The sequence below is a fragment of the Narcine bancroftii genome, chromosome 1, assembly GCF_036971445.1.
Source record: "Narcine bancroftii isolate sNarBan1 chromosome 1, sNarBan1.hap1, whole genome shotgun sequence".
Taxonomy (NCBI): domain Eukaryota; kingdom Metazoa; phylum Chordata; class Chondrichthyes; order Torpediniformes; family Narcinidae; genus Narcine; species Narcine bancroftii.
Window position 1 is genome coordinate 402,644,584 of NC_091469.1, and position 14,279 is coordinate 402,658,862.

The following is a 14,279-nucleotide window of genomic DNA, read 5'->3' on the forward strand; positions in this document are numbered from 1 at the left end:
TAGGAGAGGTTGATTCATTTGCTAAATGAAACTAATTTAAACTTGTCATTGAAGAATTTCAAGACTATTATTAGATTATAACTTGTTGACCTCCCACAGTGGAGAATATGACATTAATTACAAGGCACGAAGCAACACTTTAACTTCAAAAATAGTGATTCTTGTTTTAATAAAGTGAGTTAAATCAATGGATTTGTAGACTTTAATTTCATATAAATAAAATGTGCTTGCTTTCTTTGTAAAGTAGTTTGGCACAAGGAAAGTGATCAATTGTTGTTTGTGTTTTAAATCTCATTGTCTAATGAGCTTATTTTTCATAAATCCACTAACCATAGTCTACCATTGTTCTCTGACTCATGGGCAGCCATTAAATGAAAGTACTGTGTGGTAAATTATCTCTATTGTGATAGAAGGATGAAGTAGAAATGGACAGGGGCATATCTACACAAAATGGGGTCAAAATATATGGTGACAACGAGGTCTCATGAGACCCAGCCTTGGTGGCCACCTTTGCCTTGTAGTATTTGGCATTGTATAATTGAGAGTGAATGCTAAGATGAGGAAAGATGACAAATGTTCCGAGTGTGGCAGAAACAGGTATTTGTTCCTTGTATGTATGGGGTGGTGGCAGTGCTGAGCGGTGGGGCTCTCTTCAAGTGGTGCCCCTTCTTTTCAAATGGCACCCTGACAAGTGCCATGCCTACCATAATCTAGATACACCCCTGGAAATGGGAGAGGAGAAAGGTGAAGAGACATCTAAACTCGTTTCTGATGCTGGAGCTGTGTAAAATTGCTGAAAGCGAAGAACATCTTTGAGCAAAGAAAGTTTGGTGAATGGAAAACAAAGCATTTAATATAAATTTATGTGCACAAAAATATATTTTTATTAATTCAAATTATGTGTTCTGATTGAGAGAATTCCTTAGAATGAATAGAGGGGGGGGAAAAAGCAGTGCTGCCAGAATGGAAACAGCACTGCTCCGCAGGGTTCAAAAGTTCAGTCCTTTGTACAGGCTTTAAATGGTCAGTTAGAGGAGCCAATGGTGTTTTTAAGCAAAATCTTGCAACCATGGAGGTTTGTGTCCATGATGCCGGAGCCTGTTCTCAGCAACAGTCATGTTGGTTTGCGAAATCTGGAGAGCAGAGAACTGGGGGAGGGTACCAGAAGCAGGGAGAACAGTCCCCTGTTGAGAAGGAGAAGCAGAGGATGCTGGCCTTGGCAGTGGACCAGCGAGAGGCTCAGTGGCTGAAGGACCCACATAGGCTGCACGTAAATTGCAGTTGAAGAACCTTCACCGGCTATGAGGGCTGGAGATTGACTCATTGGAACCAGGATTCAAGAGGGTTCTGAAAGCAAGAAGGGTTTTGGGCATTGAAGGCTTCTTGATCATATCGACGGTTTGGATCTGGAGCTCAAGTTGCCGATGAATCAAACTGGAGTCTGTGCAGAGGCTGTGGGAGCACTGTAGGTGAATCCATGGACACTCACTGACTGTGAAGGTACTCTTTTGCTTCCCTTTCCCTTGTACTTCAGAGGTGGTGGGAAAACCAATCGTGACTTTGTGCCTTCTGTGAGGCAGAAGGCAATTTTGTGTGGTATTACATGTTCTATAGTGTACGTGACTATAAAGATATCTGGAATCTTCAATTTTGAACTGTTGTGCAATGTACAAGACTTGCATTTGATATAGGACTTGAATCTTGTAGATAAGTGATGTACAGGTTTTAAAACTAATTTGAATTTATTTAGCAGGTTGTATTTAAAAAAAAAAATGTCTGTTGGATGTCTTTGCTTTAGACATTTTTCACTGTTTAGGCAGTTATTTTAATTGAGAAAGCAGCAAATCATTGGATATTTATTGAAGCAATTTTAACTGTGACAATTAATCTGAGATATTGCATTTTAGGAGATCAAATGTCAGAGGAATATATACTGTTAACGACAGGGATATTAAAAGTATTGATGTGCAGAGGCATCAGGGGGTTTCTGGATAGGGTTATAAAGAAGGCATATTGGTAGGAGTGGCCAAACATGCTTAATGTAAGAGCCACAAACCAGGTCAGATGCTTGAGAGCCACAGAACATGAACAAAATTCACACCTTTTTATTGTCACATACACATTTTGTTACAAAATTTTTTATATAAATTTTAAGAAATGCATATTAAATGCAATAATATTTATTCATGCATGTAGTTTTTAAACTGTTAATTTGTGTTGGTTTCAGTTATCATAAAGACACAAATAGGTTTTAAAAAAAGGTAAACCAAAAAATTAGAGATTTTGATCAGATTTTCACCTTACAAAATTAGTCGTATTATAATTATATTTTTATGACTAAAATACAATGCTACAAATATCAGGCTATTAAAGATTGATTCGGGTGGGTGAGAAACTGTCAGCGTGAGTCGGGTGGGTGAAATTTATAGAACATTAGAATTTTCCACGAGCCGCATATTGAAGGTCAAAGAGCCGCATGTGGTTTGGCCACCCTTGGCATATGGTATGCTTGGCTTCATTGGTTGGGACTTTGTGCATTAAAGTAAGGAAATCATGTAGCTATATAAAACTTTGAGCCGCACAGAATAGTTTGTGAAAATCTGGTTGTCATCATTACAGGAAGGATGTGGGGGCTTTTGAAAAGTACAAAAGAGGTTTAGAGGAGGAGGACTGAGAAGAGATTGGGCAAACCTGGGTTGTTTGGAGAGTAGGAGGCTGATAGGGACATCGGGATAAAGGTGTATTGTTGTCACGTTGATTGCAGCAAGTGAAAGCAACACTGAGGTGAGCAGGGTGCAGTTGAACTCTATACTATTTGAATCAGCGCGCGCTTAAGGGCCCGCTCCGAGCCACCCCTGCGCTTTGCAGGACGGAAGTGATGTTGGCTTCGAAGTCGAGGTCTGCTCACACTCAGTCCTTCCAGTTGCTGCTGGCTGTGGACTCGTCAGCGACTGCTGGAGCCGTTTCGCTTGCCACGTGGGTGAGCCACCACAGTATAATGAGAGATATTGATCAGGTGGATAGCTAGAAACTTTTCCCCAGTAGTGTCACATATTAGTGGACATATGTTTAAGATGAGTGGGAGGGAATTTAAGGAAGTGTGGGGCAATTGTTTTACTCCGAGAGTGATAGGCACTTGGAACGGGGGTAGTGATGGAAGTAGGTTCAATAGTAGTGTTTTGGAGGTTTCTAGATAGACACATGATTTTGGAGGGATATCCATTAAGTGCAAGCAGCAGAGTTCTTGTTAGATTTTTGATATTCTGTTCAGCACCGACACATGGGCCAAAGGGCCTGTTCTGTTCTATGTACAGTAAATCCCCATGATCCGGCACCTATGGGGATCGTCGATGTTGAATATGCAAATTTTCAGGTTGACTGAGACTCACTCTTCCAATGCCTAACTAATACAACTGCATTGAAAATTCCATTTAAAAGAGAAGCCTAATAACCTGAATATGCCTGAAATTTTCTGATCTTGGAAGCAAAGCAGGCTCAGGCCTGGTCTGTACTTGGAGGGGAGACCGCCAAGGAACACCAGGTTCTGTAGGTTTCTGTGAGGGGCACTGGACGAAGTGGTGAATCTTTGTCTGCCTTATGGGAGACAAAAGTAAAGAATTTAATTTATGTTACATTCTAAATGTCGTGTTACATGACAATAATGGAACCTTTACCTTTAAAAAAAATGCAAAATGTAATTTGAAAAATAAATCAGTTATTGTAGTCTTTAATTATGTAAAGTTCACTTTAATCAAGTAATTCCTGTAACTTTTAAATTTGAACCCCAGTCGCTGGCACTGTTACACTGTTGCACTAGCTGCTATGCTAACCACGCTGCAGTCATAATTAAACCCCCTTCCCCCAAGTTTACATATAAAGCCTTACTCATATACTTAATACTAATAAATATATGGACTCTTACTAGGCAGGGATAGGGAGACACTTTGGGAGAGTCGTCCTAGCGACGAGCAGCTTCAGTTGGTCCTTCATCCTAGGCACCACCATTTTATTCAAACACAACTTTATTGAAACTTTATTTAAATAGCTGCTGTGGGTGGGGCACAACTGGGGTGCTCTGCTGGCTGAATGTTTGCTTCCAAGTGATTGTGTATTGCTTCAAAGAACATAAACTTTTACAATTTTTAAACTTTTATTTCATCTTTTACTTAAAACTTTATTTAGTCTTGTTTATTTTTAAATTCCATTTATTTATTTATTTCATCTTTTTTTTTTCACCCTGTTTGAGTTTCTGGTGAATGGAATGCCTGATAATGGGGATTTTACTGTATTTTTATTTCTTAATCTGTGGTCTTGATTTACTTTGTACAAATTGTCTTTTCAAAAAGATATTGCTTTCTGTTCATATTAAAGGTATTGCTATCTTATTAGCTAAAATTGAAACAAAATACTGAAAATGGTGGAAACTTTCTGCTGATTAGACACAACAATGGAAAGAGAAACTGAACTTTTCATGCTGAAGGGTCTGAAATATATTTTCTGATTTTTTTAAAATTTCTGTTTTCCAACATTTTAATTTTTTTTGAAGTTTAAAGGTTCACTTTCTCAGCAATTGTTCTGGGCTTTGAACATATTGTTTGATCTATTGTATTAACTTTGGCTTGGCGTTGCGGACAAAGATTTATGGAGGGATATGTCCATGTCTGCTGCAGGCTCATTGGTGACTGACAAGTCCGATGTGGGACAGGCAGGCACGGTTGAAGCGGTTGCAAGTGAAAATTGGTTGGTTGGGGTTGGGTGTTAGGTTTTTCCTCCTTTGTCTTTTGTCAGTAAGGTGGGCTCTGCGGTCTTCTTCAAAGGAGGTTGCAGCCCACCGAACTGTGAGGCGCCAAGATGCACGGTTAACTACTGCTGCAACAAATGCTTTCATTGTTTTGATAACTTTCATGTTTCTTTGATTTTTTAAAATTTTGTATTATGTTGGTTGTAATATACCTATTTTTGGTGTGAATAATGAAGACAAAGTAAATGTAGCAGCACGGAGATCATAGCAATTAGCACAGTGCTATTACAGCACCAGTGACCTGGATTTGAATCTAGCTCTACCTGTCGGGAGTTTGTGTGTTCTCCCTATGACCTGCGTGGGGTTTCTCTCGATGCACCTGTTTCCTGACATTTTCTAAAAGCGTAACTGGTTAGCAGGCTTTTTGGGTGTAATTGGATGGTATATGTTTCATGGCTGGGCAGGACCTTCAACCATTCTACATTGTTTAAATTTTTAAAATTTAGACTCTGTAACAGGCCAATTCAGCCCTACGAGTCCATCCCGCCCAATTTATACCCCTTTATCCCACATCCCACTGTTTTTGAAGGCTGGGAGAAAACTGGAAACCCTGGAGAAAACCCATGCAGATACAAGGAGAACATACAAACGCCTTACAGACAGCATGGGATTTGAATCCAGGTTTAGTCCCGAACGCAGGCATTGCGCTTACAACTACTCCAACTGTGCTGCCAGTTGTTAAAATTAAATTAAAATTTAAATGAATTTACGCAAAAGGCTTTTTTGAAAGATGCATCATGATGTGAGAAATGTAGACCAGCTCAGCTGATGACGCCTGTAGATCTTCCTTGGGAGTAGAGTGGATGCCCAGGAGCACCTAAGGCAGTTCGTCCGCCCAGTCGGGACTGGTGAAGCGGGCCATGAGCGCCGACATAAGGTGGTGGTGCAGATGTTCCACCAGTCCATTGGCCTGCGGGTGGTAGGCCGAGGTGCAGTGTAGCTGGATCCCCAACCTGTTGGCGAGGTGTGCCCAGAGCGCAGATGTGAAATGGGCGCACCGATCGCTGGTGAGGTGACACCGAATCGGGCAACCCAACCATGCAACAGTGCTCGGGAGCAGGAGTCGGTGGTGGAGTCTGGCATCGGAATCACCTTGGGCCAGCGAGTGGTGCGGTCCACCGCGGTAAACAGGTAATGGTTGCCCCGGGAAAAGGGTAAGGGCCCGACAATGTCCACGTGAATATGGCTGAACTATTCCCGGACGTGCTCGAACTCCTGTACGGGCACTCTGGTGTGCCTGTGCACCTTGGACGTCTGGCAATGGGTGGATGTTCTGGCCCAGCCTGCGATCTGCTTCCACAGCCCATGCCATACGAACCGTTCTGCCACCATCCGGACTGTGGACCTGATGGAAGGATGTGAAAGGTCGTGGATGTGATGGAAGACCTGCCTGCGCCACTGCTGGGGAACCACTGGACGCAGGGTGCCCAAGGATATATCTCACGGGATGGTGCCTTAGCAGTCGGATGGTCTCTGAACCGCAGGCCCGTGATGGCGGTCTTGAAGGCCCTCACCTCCTCATCAGTTTCCTGGTCCCAGGCGAGCTGGTTGAAGTCGGGTCCGGGCGTCAGCGCGCAGATGGCTGGTCGTGAGAGTGCATCGGCAACCACATTGTCCTTCCCCGCCTTGTGCCATCTGGGTGAGGGGTTTGTGGTCGGTGAAGATGGTAAAAGACCTTCCCTTCAAAAATTTGCGGAAATGCTGCTCCGCCAGGTACATGCCCAGTAACTCGCGGTCGAAGGCACTATACTTGTGTTCCGGCAGGCGGAGCAGGCAGCTGAAGAATGCCAACGGCTTCCAATGTCCATTCACCTGCTGCTTCAGGACAGCACCGATGGCAGAGGCATCGACAGAGAGTGCCATATGCAGTTCGATTTGCGGGTGGGCGAGCATGGTGGCCTTCGTGAAGGCGTCCTTGGTGGCCTCTAATGGGGCGCAGGCTTCTGGGCTCCAAGCAAGCGTCTTGTGTTTGGCTGCGATGAGTGCGAATAGCAGCTGCATGATGCGCGCAGCTCCCGGGATGAAGCGGTTGTAAAAGTTGACCATACCCACGAACTCCTGCAGCCCCTTGAGGCTGTCCGTGCGTGGGGAACTCCCTGATAGCGGCAACCTTCGCAGCGGCAGGCATGGCTCCTTCGGCCGTGATGGTATGGCCCAGGAACTGGCTGGGTTGATGGTAAGGCCGAAGTCGGCCAGCCGGGAGTAAAGTGCATGTTGGTGGGCCTTGTATTCTGCCCTGTCCTTGCTGGCGATGAGGATGTCGTCCAGATAAATAAAGACAAAATCTATGTCCCTGCCCACAGACTCCATGAGGCGCTGGAAGGTCTGAGTGGCGTTCTTGAGCCCGAACGGCATGTGCAGTAATTTGAACAAGCCAAAGGGGGTGACGATGGCCGTCTTGGGTATGTCCTCAGAATGCACCGGGATCTGGTGATATCCACACACCAGGTCAACCTTGGAGAAAACCCTCGCACCGTGCAGGTTGGCTGTAAAGTCTTGGATGTGAGGGATGGGGTAACGGTCAGGAATGGTTGCCTCATTGAGCCGTTGATAGTCTCCGCATGGACGCCAGCCACCGGAGGCTTTCGGGACCTGGTGGAGCGGTGAGGTCCACAGGCTGTCGGACTGCTGAACAATCACCAGCTCCAACAGGTGCAAAAACTCCTCCTTCGCTACTGGAGCTTGTCAGGTGGGAGCAGGGGTGCTTTGGCGTGAACCTGTGGGCCCTGGGTAGGATGTGGTGGAACACCCTGTGGCGCGGCGAGGCAGCGGAGAACTGTGGCTTAAGGAGTGTTGGGAACTCGTCCAGGATTCACTGGAACTCATCTCTGGGCGTGCTGATCGTGGCCATCTGCGGTTGCTTCGAGCGGGAGGCATCGAGGTGAACGACCTGGAAGGTACGGGCATCCACGAGGCACCTACCTCGAATGTCCACCATAAGCCTGTGTGCGAGGAGGAAGTCTGCATCCAGGATGGCAGTCGTGTGGGACGAGATGGTGAACCTACATGTGAAATTCCGTTGGCCGATCTGGAAGTGGACTATCTTGTCTCCATACGTCTGGATTGCCGTTACTTTGGCCGCACGGAGGGGAGGTCCACGAGGTCGGTTCCTGGACTCGACGGCCGTGGCCAGGATGAAGCTGATCTGGGCTCCAGTGTCAACGAGGAATCTCCAGCTGCTGACTGAGTCCCACAGGTAGAGGAGGCTGTGTCGTTGGCCAGCCGCCGCAGCCATTAACAGCGGCCAGCCTGGTCGTTTCCCTGGAACGAGCAGGGCTGACGACACTTCTGAGGTTTGGCTCCTTCGCACTGGTGGTAGAAGCAGAGGCCTGGAGCAGAATCTGTGGCCTTGTTTATGCTCTTGGGGGCCCGTGCAGCGGCCGGGTGCTCTACCGCAGGGCTAGGGGCGGGCTTGGCGTAGTCATGCCCATGACTCGTGTCCTGTTGGACCACTGAGCCCTCCAGGAATCATGCGAGCCATAGCTCTTGTGCCTTCTGGGCAACCTTCCTCAGGTCGGTGAAGCTCTCCTGGACTAGCAGTGGCCAGATGTCCCCGGTCAAATGGTCGAGGAAGATGCGCTCGTAAAGTGGGCAGTTGGTGTGCTCACCCATAAGAGTGAGCATCTCATCCATCAGCTCCATTGGGGACCTGTCTCCCTAGGGACCCGGTAAGCACTTGCTTGATAGTCTTGTATGTGTCCTCGGTGGGTGGGTGCTGAACAATGTGCAGCACGCGTCTGGCGGTCGCCTGGTCCAGGCCAGCGATCACATGGTAGAATTTGGTTGTGTCGGACGAAATGTGGTGGAGATGAAACTGAGCCTCTGCGTGGCCAAATCAGGTCTCTGGCTCCTGAACCCAGAATTCAGGCAGTTTCACGGCTATAGCGCTGATCCCAGGCTCGCTTATGATGGGTTCAATGACGTTTGAACCAATCAGGGTCACCTATTGTAGCCACAGCTACACTGCTCCTGCAATAACACACACAACCAGATGGGTTTATTGCAGGCTGCTGGGTTGCACTTAAACTCGCAGCCCGGACCTGGCTGAGAACCGCGCTGGAGGGCACTGACGTCACCTGGGCATCATGTGATGCCCCAGCGCGGGTTTCTGAGCCCCGTGCTGGAAGGAAAGGAAACGTCCAACAGCGCCATTTAGGCCGGCTGCCCCGCCCGCATGGCTTACAAGTGGGGCCGGTTCGTCTGCCTTGTGGTGAGCCGCCACAGAATACTGAATATAGGAGATTTGTTTCATGTATCCTATTGGGACCGAAACAGATGTATTCATTATTTTGTTCATGTGGTGGCAATTCTCTTAATCTTGAGTATGGTGTCCTAAATCACTGATTGGCCTTTGTGGAGCCTATTTGGACAGGTATTTGGACAGTGCTTTGTTTTTTCAGAAATCTTGGTTGCTCACTGAATTCCTACTGATGTGTAGAATGTTATTGTGCTTGAATAATTAGTTACAAGTCTTCATGAAGGTGATGGGTTAGCATGAAGAGAGCTTGCCCAACTGGTCAAATCAAAAGTTGTGCATCCTTTCACACAAAAACAAATGCTGTATTGTCCCTTGTTCAATGGATATACTGGAGTTTGGAGAAGAGATTGTACCTGAGAGATGATTCTGATAATTTTCTGTTTGTCCTCTCTTTAATGATTTGTGTGTGCAAAGCATTATTTGATAACTGAAGAGCAAGGGACAAAATTGGTCCTCTTGTAGATTAAAGTTGTTGTCTATGTGTGCAGCCAAAACAAACGGTGGAGAACTTGATTTTTTTTGCATTTACTCAGGAAATTGGCACAGAATCTATGGAAGTGAAGAAAACCATGGAACCTATACAGATTAAAGAAAAGGAGGTGCTTGCTGTCTTAAGGGCCTGAGAGGGTATTCTCTCAGACCTTTGATGGAGGCAGGTTTCGAAATTGTAGGGGCAGTATAATTTGCATGTCCTTAGCCATGGGTGAGGTGCCGGAGGATAGCTCATGTTTGGTTTATTGGAGAACCCAGAGAGTGGTAATGGATGATTGCTTCTCTTATTTGGAGACCTATGACAAGTGATGTCCCTGAAGGTTTGGTGCTGGGTCCATTGTTGTTTGTCATCTTTTTCAATGATCTGGATGGTAAATTGGATCAGCAGTTTTGCAGATGACACAAAGATCAGGGGTGCAATGGACAGCGTGGAAGACTTTCAAGCTTGCAAAAGAATGTGAAGCTGTTGATAAAATGGGCTGCAAATTTGAAAATGGAAATTAATCCAGGCACGTTTGTGGTATTGCAGTTTGGAAGATAGGGCCATAAAGAGAGTTTTTGGCAGAATGGCTTTCATAAATCGAATTTGGGATGTTGTGGTAAAGTTTAACAAAACATTGGTGAAGCAAAATTTGGAGTATTGCATGCAGCTTTCATCACATTACTACAAGAAAGATGTCAATATGATTGAAAGAGTACAGCGGAGATTAAAATGGCTGTTACCTGGACTTGAAGAATTAAGTTTTATGGAAAGATTAAACAGGTTAGGACTTTCTTCCCTGGAGTGTAGAAGAATGAGGGGAAGTTAGAGATTGCTTTATTGTTATGTAATAATACATAACATGTAATATTTCATATGCAGGACGTCAAGCGCTGAAGAGCTGGCTCTGAATGGGCAACTAAAGCGGCATCATCTGCAAAGAGTAGTTCACGGACAAGTTTCTCTTGTGTCTTGGTGTGAGCTTGCAGGCGCCTCAGATTGAAGAGACTGCCATCCGTGCGGTACCGGATGTAAACAGCGTCTTCATTGTTGGGGTCTTTCATGGCTTGGTTCAGCATCATGCTGAAGAAGATTGAAAAGAGGGTTGGTGCGAGAACACAGCCTTGCTTCACGCCATTGTTAATGGAGAAGGGTTCAGAGAGCTCATTGCTGTAGTTGCCCATTCAGAGCCAGCTCTTCAGCGCTTGACGTCCTGCTTTGCGGAAACTGCCAAAATGTTTGGCCTGGAAGTCAGCCTGAAGAAAACTGAGGTCCTCCATCAGCCAGCTCCCCACCATGACTACCAGCCCCCCCACATCTCCATCGGGCACACAAAACTCAAAACGGTCAACCAGTTTACCTATCTCGGCTGCACCATTTCATCAGATGCAAGGATCGACAATGAGATAGACAACAGACTCGCCAAGGCAAATAGCGCCTTTGGAAGACTACACAAAAGAGTCTGGAAAAACAACCAACTGAAAAACCTCACAAAGATAAGCGTATACAGAGCCGTTGTCATACCCACACTCCTGTTCGGCTCCGAATCATGGGTCCTCTACCGGCACCACCTACGGCTCCTAGAACGCTTCCACCAGCGTTGTCTCCGCTCCATCCTCAACATCCATTGGAGCGCTCACACCCCTAACGTCGAGGTACTCGAGATGGCAGAGGTCGACAGCATCGAGTCCACGCTGCTGAAGATCCAGCTGCGCTGGATGGGTCACGTCTCCAGAATGGAGGACCATCGCCTTCCCAAGATCGTATTATATGGCGAGCTCTCCACTGGCCACCGTGACAGAGGTGCACCAAAGAAAAGGTACAAGGACTGCCTAAAGAAATCTCTTGGTGCCTGCCACATTGACCACCGCCAGTGGGCTGATAACGCCTCAAACCGTGCATCTTGGCGCCTCACAGTTTGGCGGGCAGCAGCCTCCTTTGAAGAAGACCGCAGAGCCCACCTCACTGACAAAAGGCAAAGGAGGAAAAACCCAACACCCAACCCCAACCAACCAATTTTCCCTTGCAACCGCTGCAATCGTGTCTGCCTGTCCCGCATCGGACTGGTCAGCCACAAACGAGCCTGCAGCTGACGTGGACTTTTTACCCCCTCCATAAATCTTCGTCCGCGAAGCCAAGCCAAAGAAGAATATTTCATATAATTGCCTTCTGACTGCCTTATGGTGAACAAAGAATCACCATTAGTGTTGCCTGGCCTTCTTTCCAGTATGGGTTAAAGAGAAGCAATGGAGAGTCCCACTGAGACCCTAAATGTCGGTAGATTTGCCTCCTGCACTCCCGCAGCTGTACAAATGCCTGTTACTTGAGCTCCATGTCTGAATCTCCGATCCAATCAGGAAGCCACACCTGAGGCCCTTCAGGATCCCTTTTTGCCCTCCACACCCTTTGAATCTTGTCTCTGATGCCTCATTCCAATGAGTCAGTCTCTAGCAGCCCATTTGTGTCCCCCAACAAGAAGTAGACTGCACTTTAAATGAGTCTTCAGCTATTGAGCCCTTCCTTGGTCCAATGTTCTGGGCACTCAGCTGTAAGGTCCTTAAGTTTGTAAATCCCTTGCTGGTCACTGTCCTGAAGGGTCGTCTCCTCTGCTTCCCCACAGCGGGGAGTGTTCTCACCATTTCTGGTGTCCTGTACTGGTCTTCTGCTCCCCAGAGTGTGTAACACCCTGTGGCCACTGCTGAGTACAGACTTTGCCATCTTGGGTACAGACCCCACTGTGGCAGGATTTTAGTTTAAAAGTACAACTGGCTCCTCTAACAGGCCATTTTAATGCCTGTACTCAGCTGCTTGTATGGGGATTAGGCAGTTGAACCCTCTGGACCAGCTCTGTGTTTGCTCTCTGCTATCCCAGGTTCACACCATGATTGTGATAGAGGCATACAAAATTATGATGGGTATAGATAGAGTAAATTTAAGCAGGATTTTGCACTGAGGTTGGGAGAAATTAAAACCTAGAGGACTTGGGTTAAGGGTGAAAGGGGGAAAGTTTAAACGGAATATTGGGGAATTCATGCAGAGCAGAGAGAGAGATCAGATCTACGGCGTTGGACAGTAACAGCAGCAGGGACTAGAACAGGACAAGCTGGCAACCTTGTGGAAAATCCCATTTGGAAGATGGGTTGTAAGTGCTTAGTTCAGCCTTGTCAAAGCCCTTGTGGTTCACGCAAGAAGAGAGGACTGGCTGAGTAATGTTTCTCTTGAAATAAGAGAAACAAAAAGGAACTCTGTGTGAGAAAGAGGTTATCATCTAGAGAACCCTGAGGGGCATGTTTCTTCAGTAAGACACTGAAGCGGCTGATGGAAGTAAATCAGTTGTGGGTGTCCTGAAGGCCAACAAGAACCTTCTTGAGCAGTAACCATTTACCTTTCAAGTACCAAGGTCTGGTGAACTTCATAAATGTTAAATTCTGTGCACAGTATAAGAATTGCCTACAACCAGTGAACTTGGAGGAGTGAGAATGTGATGAGTGTGAAATGGGAGCTTCAACAGCTCCAGCATTTCTATGTTTTTACGACAATCACGTCATCTGCATACTTTCATGTTTCGCTGCAGATCTGTGGATGGACATTTACAGAGGTAGAGATTGATGTGATGTTTGTGGTCAAAAGCTCACCCAGGTATTACATATCGCCACAAGATGTCTGTTTCAGGTTTGGATGGTGGAGGATTGACTTGAGGAAGAATCAAAAATTGTTTCCTTACTATTTGGTTGAACATTTTTGCTAAACTAATGGTGGATATCATCCTAGGTGTGTGAATTTTCAGCCATTGAAAAGAAAGAGAAACTGAGAATTTTCTGGACACATCACTACTAGGACACCACTCCAAACAACAAACACCAGTAAAATCTGGGATTCTCTACCTCTGATGGTTGTGAAGGATAGATTTTAAGAAGGTAAGTTTTTAAAGATCGAGGAGTTGAAAATTGTAGGAAACTGGAACAGAGAAAAGGTGAGGCCTAGGGCATAGAGGCCTTGTCCATGTTGACTAGTAGGGGAGGCTTGAGGGGCCTGCACTTGTTCATATTTTCTCATGTCATTGTCCAGCATGATTGAGGGGATAAAGCTAGTAGAAGAGGAGCTATTGAGAGTTTGGCATCTTTGAAGTTAAACAAATAAATAAATAAATAGTGTGGAATGGGTATATCTCAAGTTAAAAGAAGCAAAGGAGGAAATTGCAGTGGTTTTGACTACAGAAAAGTTGCTGAAGAATTGAAGAACTGCTGATATCCTGCTATTGTTTAAATAGAGAGAAGGTAGTTTAATTTTGCTGCTGGTCAAAATATTGGAATTAGTTGAAAAGTTGAATACATATCTTATAAATTCAGTTTAATCAGTGTCAGATGACATGGATTTATTAATGGAAGGTCATGTGTAATCAACCTATTTACATTATTTTCTTGTAAAATGGAAGGAGGCCTTTTGAGCCTGTGTGTTCGTGTTGGACATATTGGCTTCCGTTCCAATATTCCCTGTAACCTGTTCTCCCCACACTTCCATCAGATAATATTAGGAAGAAATTGCAATGGCCACTTAACAAAGGGTCCTAACACAAAATGTTGACTGTCCATGGATGCTGCTTGACTTACTGGTTCTGTCTAGCTCCTCATTATTTGCTCAGCTTGTCAACTGTACAGCCTCTGAGATGTTGGGGGGGGGGGGGGGGGGGGTGGGGAGAAACAGAAGACTTGGAGAAAACCAATACGATCATAAGGAGAATGTGTAAA

General features: G+C 45.8%; 1 protein-coding gene across 2 annotated transcripts in view; it reads left to right on the forward strand.

Annotated features, from left to right (window-relative positions):
• LOC138751489 (aryl hydrocarbon receptor-like) overlaps positions 1 to 14,279 on the forward strand; it is a 238,356-nt gene that overhangs the window by 39,290 nt on the left and 184,787 nt on the right. The window lies entirely within an intron of this gene.